This window comes from Scyliorhinus torazame, chromosome 14, assembly GCF_047496885.1.
Source record: "Scyliorhinus torazame isolate Kashiwa2021f chromosome 14, sScyTor2.1, whole genome shotgun sequence".
In the NCBI taxonomy this organism is placed as follows: domain Eukaryota; kingdom Metazoa; phylum Chordata; class Chondrichthyes; order Carcharhiniformes; family Scyliorhinidae; genus Scyliorhinus; species Scyliorhinus torazame.
The window spans coordinates 228,475,504-228,483,003 of record NC_092720.1 but is presented as its reverse complement, the minus strand read 5'-3'; positions in this window follow the sequence as shown (position 1 = coordinate 228,483,003).

The following is a 7,500-nucleotide window of genomic DNA, read 5'->3' as shown; positions in this document are numbered from 1 at the left end:
CTCTCCCTCTCTGTCGCTCTCTCCCTCTCTGTCGCTCTCTGTTGCTCTCTCGCTCTCTGTTGCTCTCTCGCTCTCTGTTGCTCTCTCGCTCTCTGTTGCTCTCTCGCTCTCTGTTGCTCTCTCGCTCTCTGTTGCTCTCTCGCTCTCTGTTGCTCTCTCGCTCTCTGTTGCTCTCTCGCTCTCTGTTGCTCTCTCGCTCTCTGTCGCTCTCTCGCTCTCTGTCGCTGTCGCTCTCTGTCGCTGTCGCTCTCTCTCTCTGTCGCTCTCTCTCTCTGTCGCTCTCTCTCTCTGTCGCTCTCTCGCTCTCTGTCGCTCTCTCGCTCTCGCTCTCTGTCGCTGTCGCTCTCTCTCTCTCTCGCTCTCTCAATCTCTCGCTCTCTCTCTGTCGCTCTCTCGCTCTGTCGCTCTCTCACTCTCTGTCGCTCTCTCTCCCTCTCTCTGTCGCTCTCTCTCTCTCTGTCGCTCTCTGTCGCTCTCTCTCTCTCTCTGTCGCTCTCTCTCTCTCTCTGTCGCTCTCTCTCTCTCTGTCGCTCTCTCTCTCTGTCGCTCTCTCTCTCTCGCTCTGTCTCTCTCTCTCTCTCGCTCTGTCGCTCTCTCTCTCTCTCTGTCGCTCTCTCTCTCTCTCTGTCGCTCTCTCTCTCTCTGTCGCTCTCTCTCTCTCTCTGTCACTGTCTCTCTCTGACTCTCTCTTTCTCTCTCTGTCGCTCTCTGTCTGTCTCTCTCTCTGTCGTTCTCTCTCTGTCGCTCTCTCTGTCGCTCTCTCTCTGTCGCTCTCTCTCTGTCGCTCTCTCTCTGTCGCTCTCTCTCTGTCGCTCTCTCTCTGTCGCTCTCTCTCTGTCGCTCTCTCTCTGTCGCTCTCTCTCTGTCGCTCTCTCTCTGTCGCTCTCTCTCTGTCGCTCTCTCTCTGTCGCTCTCTCTCTGTCGCTCTCTCTCTGTCGCTCTCTCTCTGTCGCTCTCTCTCTGTCGCTCTCTCTCTGTCGCTCTCTCTCTGTCGCTCTCTCTCTGTCGCTCTGTCGCTCTCTCTCTCTCTGTCGCTCTCTCTCTCTCTGTCGCTCTCTCTCTCTCTGTCGCTCTCTCTCTCTCTGTCGCTCTCTCTGTCGCTCTCTCTCTCTCTGTCGCTCTCTCTCTCTGTCGCTCTCTTTCTCTGTCGCTCTCTTTCTCTGTCGCTCTCTCTCTCTGTCGCTCTCTCTCTCTGTCGCTCTCTCACTCTGTCGCTCTCTCACTGTCGCTCTCTCTCTGTCGCTCTTTCTCTCTGTCGCTCTTTCTCTCTGTCGCTCTCTCTCTCTGTCGCTCTCTCTCTCTGTCGCTCTCTCTCTCTGTCGCTCTCTCTCTCTGTCGCTCTCTTTCTCTGTCGCTCGCTCTCTCTGTCGCTCGCTCTCTCTGTCGCTCGCTCTCTCTGTCGCTCGCTCTCTCTGTCGCTCGCTCTCTCTGTCGCTCGCTCTCTCTGTCGCTCGCTCTCTCTGTCGCTCGCTCTCTCTGTCGCTCGCTCTCTCTGTCGCTCGCTCTCTCTGTCGCTCGCTCTCTCTGTCGCTCGCTCTCTCTGTCGCTCTCTCTCTCTGTCGCTCTCTCTCTCTGTCGCTCTCTCACTGTCGCTCTCTCTCTCTGTCGCTCGCTCTCTCTGTCGCTCGCTCTCTCTGTCGCTCTCTCTCTCTGTCGCTCTCTCTCTCTGTCGCTCTCTCTCTCTGTCGCTCTCTCTCTCTGTCGCTCTCTTTCTCTGTCGCTCTCTCTCTCTGTCGCTCTCTTTCTCTGTCGCTCTCTTACTCTGTCGCTCTCTTTCTCTGTCGCTCGCTCTCTCTGTCGCTCGCTCTCTCTGTCGCTCGCTCTCTCTGTCGCTCTCTTTCTCTGTCGCTCTCTTTCTCTGTCGCTCTCTCTCTCTGTCGCTCTCTCTCTCTGTCGCTCTCTCTCTCTGTCGCTCTCTCTCTCTGTCGCTCTCTCTCTCTGTCGCTCTCTCTCTCTGTCGCTCTCTCTCTCTGTCGCTCTCTCTCTCTCTGTCGCTCTCTCTCTCTGTCGCTCTCTCCCTCTCTGTCGCTCTCTCCCTCTCTGTCGCTCTCTCCCTCTCTGTCGCTCTCTCCCTCTCTGTCGCTCTCTCCCTCTCTGTCGCTCTCTCCCTCTCTGTCGCTCTCTCCCTCTCTGTCGCTCTCTGTTGCTCTCTCGCTCTCTGTTGCTCTCTCGCTCTCTGTTGCTCTCTCGCTCTCTGTTGCTCTCTCGCTCTCTGTTGCTCTCTCGCTCTCTGTTGCTCTCTCGCTCTCTGTTGCTCTCTCGCTCTCTGTCGCTCTCTCGCTCTCTGTCGCTGTCGCTCTCTCTCTCTGTCGCTCTCTCTCTCTGTCGCTCTCTCTCTCTGTCGCTCTCTCGCTCTCTGTCGCTCTCTCGCTCTCGCTCTCTGTCGCTGTCGCTCTCTCTCTCTCTCGCTCTCTCAATCTCTCGCTCTCTCTCTGTCGCTCTCTCGCTCTGTCGCTCTCTCACTCTCTGTCGCTCTCTCTCCCTCTCTCTGTCGCTCTCTCTCTCTCTGTCGCTCTCTGTCGCTCTCTCTCTCTCTCTGTCGCTCTCTCTCTCTCTCTGTCGCTCTCTCTCTCTCTGTCGCTCTCTCTCTCTGTCGCTCTCTCTCTCTCGCTCTGTCTCTCTCTCTCTCTCGCTCTGTCGCTCTCTCTCTCTCTCTGTCGCTCTCTCTCTCTCTCTGTCGCTCTCTCTCTCTCTGTCGCTCTCTCTCTCTCTCTGTCACTGTCTCTCTCTGACTCTCTCTTTCTCTCTCTGTCGCTCTCTGTCTGTCTCTCTCTCTGTCGTTCTCTCTCTGTCGCTCTCTCTCTGTCGCTCTCTCTCTGTCGCTCTCTCTCTGTCGCTCTCTCTCTGTCGCTCTCTCTCTGTCGCTCTCTCTCTGTCGCTCTCTCTCTGTCGCTCTCTCTCTGTCGCTCTCTCTCTGTCGCTCTCTCTCTGTCGCTCTCTCTCTGTCGCTCTCTCTCTGTCGCTCTGTCGCTCTCTCTCTCTCTGTCGCTCTCTCTCTCTCTGTCGCTCTCTCTCTCTCTGTCGCTCTCTCTGTCGCTCTCTCTCTCTCTGTCGCTCTCTCTCTCTGTCGCTCTCTTTCTCTGTCGCTCTCTCTCTCTGTCGCTCTCTCTCTCTGTCGCTCTCTCACTCTGTCGCTCTCTCACTGTCGCTCTCTCTCTCTGTCGCTCTTTCTCTCTGTCGCTCTTTCTCTCTGTCGCTCTTTCTCTCTGTCGCTCTCTCTCTCTGTCGCTCTCTCTCTCTGTCGCTCTCTCTCTCTGTCGCTCTCTCTCTCTGTCGCTCTCTCTCTCTGTCGCTCTCTCACTGTCGCTCTCTCTCACTGTCGCTCTCTCTCTCTGTCGCTCGCTCTCTCTGTCGCTCGCTCTCTCTGTCGCTCGCTCTCTCTGTCGCTCGCTCTCTCTGTCGCTCTCTCTCTCTCGCTCTCTCTCTCTGTCGCTCTCTTTCTCTGTCGCTCTCTCTCTCTGTCGCTCTCTCTCTCTGTCGCTCTCTCTCTCTGTCGCTCTCTCTCTCTGTCGCTCTCTTTCTCTGTCGCTCTCTTCTCTGTCGCTCTCTTTCTCTGTCGCTCTCTTACTCTGTCGCTCTCTTTCTCTGTCGCTCGCTCTCTCTGTCGCTCGCTCTCTCTGTCGCTCGCTCTCTCTGTCGCTCGCTCTCTCTGTCGCTCTCTTTCTCTGTCGCTCTCTTACTCTGTCGCTCGCTCTCTCTGTCGCTCGCTCTCTCTGTCGCTCGCTCTCTCTGTCGCTCGCTCTCTCTGTCGCTCGCTCTCTCTGTCGCTCGCTCTCTCTGTCGCTCGCTCTCTCTGTCGCTCTCTCTCTCTGTCGCTCTCTCTCTCTGTCGCTCTCTCTCTCTGTCGCTCTCTCTCTCTGTCGCTCTCTCTCTCTGTCGCTCTCTCTCTCTGTCGCTCTCTCTCTCTGTCGCTCTCTCTCTCTGTCGCTCTCTCTCTCTGTCGCTCTCTCTCTCTGTCGCTCTCTCTCTCTGTCGCTCTCTCTCTCTGTCGCTCTCTCTCTCTGTCGCTCTCGCTCTCTGTCGCTCTCTCTCTCTGTCGCTCTCGCTCTCTGTCGCTCTCGCTCTCTGTCGCTCTCTCTCTCTGTCGCTCTCTCTCTGTCGCTCTCTCTCTGTCGCTCTCTCTCTGTCGCTCTCTCTCTGTCGCTCTCTCTCTGTCGCTCTCTCTCTGTCGCTCTCTCTCTCTGTCGCTCTCTCTCTCTCTGTCACTCTCTCTCTCTCTGTCACTCTCTCTCTCTGTCACTCTCTCTCTCTGTCACTCTCTCTCTCTGTCACTCTCTCTCTCTGTCACTCTCTCTCTCTGTCACTCTCTCTCTCTGTCACTCTCTCTCTCTGTCACTCTCTCTCTCTGTCACTCTCTCTCTCTGTCACTCTCTCTCTCTGTCACTCTCTCTCTCTGTCACTCTCTCTCTCTGTCTCTCTCTCTCTCTCTGTCTCTCTCTCTCTCTCTGTCTCTCTCTCTCTCTCTGTCTCTCTCTCTCTCTCTGTCTCTCTCTCTCTCTCTGTCTCTCTCTCTCTGTCGCTCTCTCTCTGTCGCTCTCTCTCTCTCTGTCGCTCTCTCTGTCGCTCTCTCTCTCTCTCTGTCGCTCTCTCTCTCTGTCGCTCTCTCTCTCTCTGTCGCTCTCTCTCTCTCTGTCGCTCTCTCTCTCTCTCTCTGTCGCTCTCTCTCTGTCGCTCTGTCGCTCTCTCTCTGTCGCTCTCTCTCTCTCTCTGTCGCTCTCTCTCTCTCTGTCGCTCTCTCTCTCTCTCTCTCTGTCGCTCTCTCTCTCTCTCTCTCTGTCGCTCTCTCTCTCTCTCTCTGTCGCTCTCTCTCTCTGTCGCTCTCTCTCTCTGTCGCTCTCTCTCTCTGTCGCTCTCTCTCTCTGTCGCTCTCTCCCTCTCTGTCGCTCTCTCTCTCTGTCGCTCTCTCCCTCTCTGTCGCTATCTCCCTCTCTGTCGCTATCTCCCTCTCTGTCGCTATCTCCCTCTCTGTCGCTCTCTCCCTCTCTGTCGCTCTCTCCCTCTCTGTCGCTCTCTGTTGCTCTCTCGCTCTCTGTTGCTCTCTCGCTCTCTGTTGCTCTCTCGCTCTCTGTTGCTCTCTCGCTCTCTGTTGCTCTCTCGCTCTCTGTTGCTCTCTCGCTCTCTGTTGCTCTCTCGCTCTCTGTTGCTCTCTCGCTCACTGTTGCTCTCTCGCTCTCTGTTGCTCTCTCGCTCTCTGTTGCTCTCTCGCTCTCTGTTGCTCTCTCGCTCTCTGTTGCTCTCTCGCTCTCTGTTGCTCTCTCGCTCTCTGTCGCTCTCTCTCTCTATCGCTCTCTCGCTCTCTGTCGCTCTCTCGCTCTCGCTCTCTGTCGCTGTCGCTCTCTCTCTCTCTCGCTCTCTCTCTCTCTCGCTCTCTCAATCTCTCGCTCTCTCTCTGTCGCTCTCTCGCTCTGTCGCTCTCTCACTCTGTCGCTCTCTCTCCCTCTCTCTGTCGCTCTCTCTCTCTCTGTCGCTCTCTCTCTCTCTCTCTCTCTCTGTCGCTCTCTCTCTCTCTCTGTCGCTCTCTCTCTCTGTCGCTCTCTCTCTCTGTCGCTCTCTCTCTCTCGCTCTGTCGCTCTCTCTCTCTCGCTCTGTCGCTCTCTCTCTCTCGCTCTGTCGCTCTCTCTCTCTCGCTCTGTCGCTCTCTCTCTCTCTCTGTCGCTCTCTCTCTCTCTGTCGCTCTCTCTCTCTCTGTCGCTCTCTCCCTGTCGCTCTCTCTCTGTGTCTCCCTCTGTCACTCTGTGTGTCTCTCTCTCTCTCTGTCACTGTCTCTCTCTGACTCTCTCTTTCTCTCTCTGTCGCTCTCTGTCTGTCTCTCTCTCTGTCGTTCTCTCTCTGTCGCTCTCTCTCTGTCGCTCTCTCTCTGTCGCTCTCTCTCTGTCGCTCTCTCTCTGTCGCTCTCTCTCTGTCGCTCTCTCTCTGTCGCTCTCTCTCTGTCGCTCTCTCTCTGTCGCTCTCTCTCTGTCGCTCTGTCGCTCTCTCTCTCTCTGTCGCTCTCTCTCTCTCTGTCGCTCTCTCTCTCTCTGTCGCTCTCTCTCTCTCTGTCGCTCTCTCTCTCTCTGTCGCTCTCTCTGTCGCTCTCTCTCTCTCTGTCGCTCTCTTTCTCTGTCGCTCTCTCTCTCTGTCGCTCTCTCTCTCTGTCGCTCTCTCACTCTGTCGCTCTCTCACTGTCGCTCTCTCTCTCTGTCGCTCTCTCTCTCTGTCGCTCTTTCTCTCTGTCGCTCTTTCTCTCTGTCGCTCTCTCTCTCTGTCGCTCTCTCTCTCTGTCGCTCTCTCTCTCTGTCGCTCTCTCTCTCTGTCGCTCTCTCACTGTCGCTCTCTCACTGTCGCTCTCTCTCTCTGTCGCTCGCTCTCTCTGTCGCTCTCTCTCTCTGTCGCTCTCTCTCTCTCTGTCGCTCTCTCTCTCTGTCGCTCTCTTTCTCTGTCGCTCGCTCTCTCTGTCGCTCTCTCTCTCTGTCGCTCTCTCTCTCTGTCGCTCTCTCTCTCTGTCGCTCTCTCTCTCTGTCGCTCTCTCTCTCTGTCGCTCTCTTTCTCTGTCGCTCTCTTTCTCTGTCGCTCTCTTACTCTGTCGCTCTCTTTCTCTGTCGCTCTCTTTCTCTGTCGCTCTCTTTCTCTGTCGCTCGCTCTCTCTGTCGCTCGCTCTCTCTGTCGCTCGCTCTCTGTCGCTCGCTCTCTCTGTCGCTCTCTTTCTCTGTCGCTCGCTCTCTCTGTCGCTCTCTCTCTCTGTCGCTCTCTCTCTCTGTCGCTCTCTCTCTCTGTCGCTCTCTTTCTCTGTCGCTCTCTTTCTCTGTCGCTCTCTTTCTCTGTCGCTCTCTTTCTCTGTCGCTCTCTTTCTCTGTCGCTCTCTTTCTCTGTCGCTCTCTTACTCTGTCGCTCTCTTTCTCTGTCGCTCGCTCTCTCTGTCGCTCGCTCTCTCTGTCGCTCGCTCTCTCTGTCGCTCGCTCTCTCTGTCGCTCGCTCTCTCTGTCGCTCGCTCTCTCTGTCGCTCGCTCTCTCTGTCGCTCGCTCTCTATGTCGCTCGCTCTCTCTGTCGCTCGCTCTCTCTGTCGCTCGCTCTCTCTGTCGCTCGCTCTCTCTGTCGCTCTCTCTCTCTGTCGCTCTCTCTCTCTGTCGCTCTCTCTCTCTGTCGCTCTCTCTCTCTGTCGCTCTCTCTCTCTGTCGCTCTCTCTCTCTGTCGCTCTCTCTCTCTGTCGCTCTCTCTCTCTGTCGCTCTCTCTCTCTCGCTCTCTCTCTCTGTCGCTCTCTCTCTCTGTCGCTCTCTCTCTCTGTCGCTCTCGCTCTCTGTCGCTCTCGCTCTCTGTCGCTCTCGCTCTCTGTCGCTCTCGCTCTCTCGCTCTCGCTCTCTCTCTGTCGCTCTCGCTCTCTCTCTGTCGCTCTCGCTCTCTCTCTGTCGCTCTCGCTCTCTCTCTGTCGCTCTCGCTCTCTCTCTGTCGCTCTCGCTCTCTCTCTGTCGCTCTCGCTCTCTCTCTGTCGCTCTCGCTCTCTCTCTGTCGCTCTCGCTCTCTC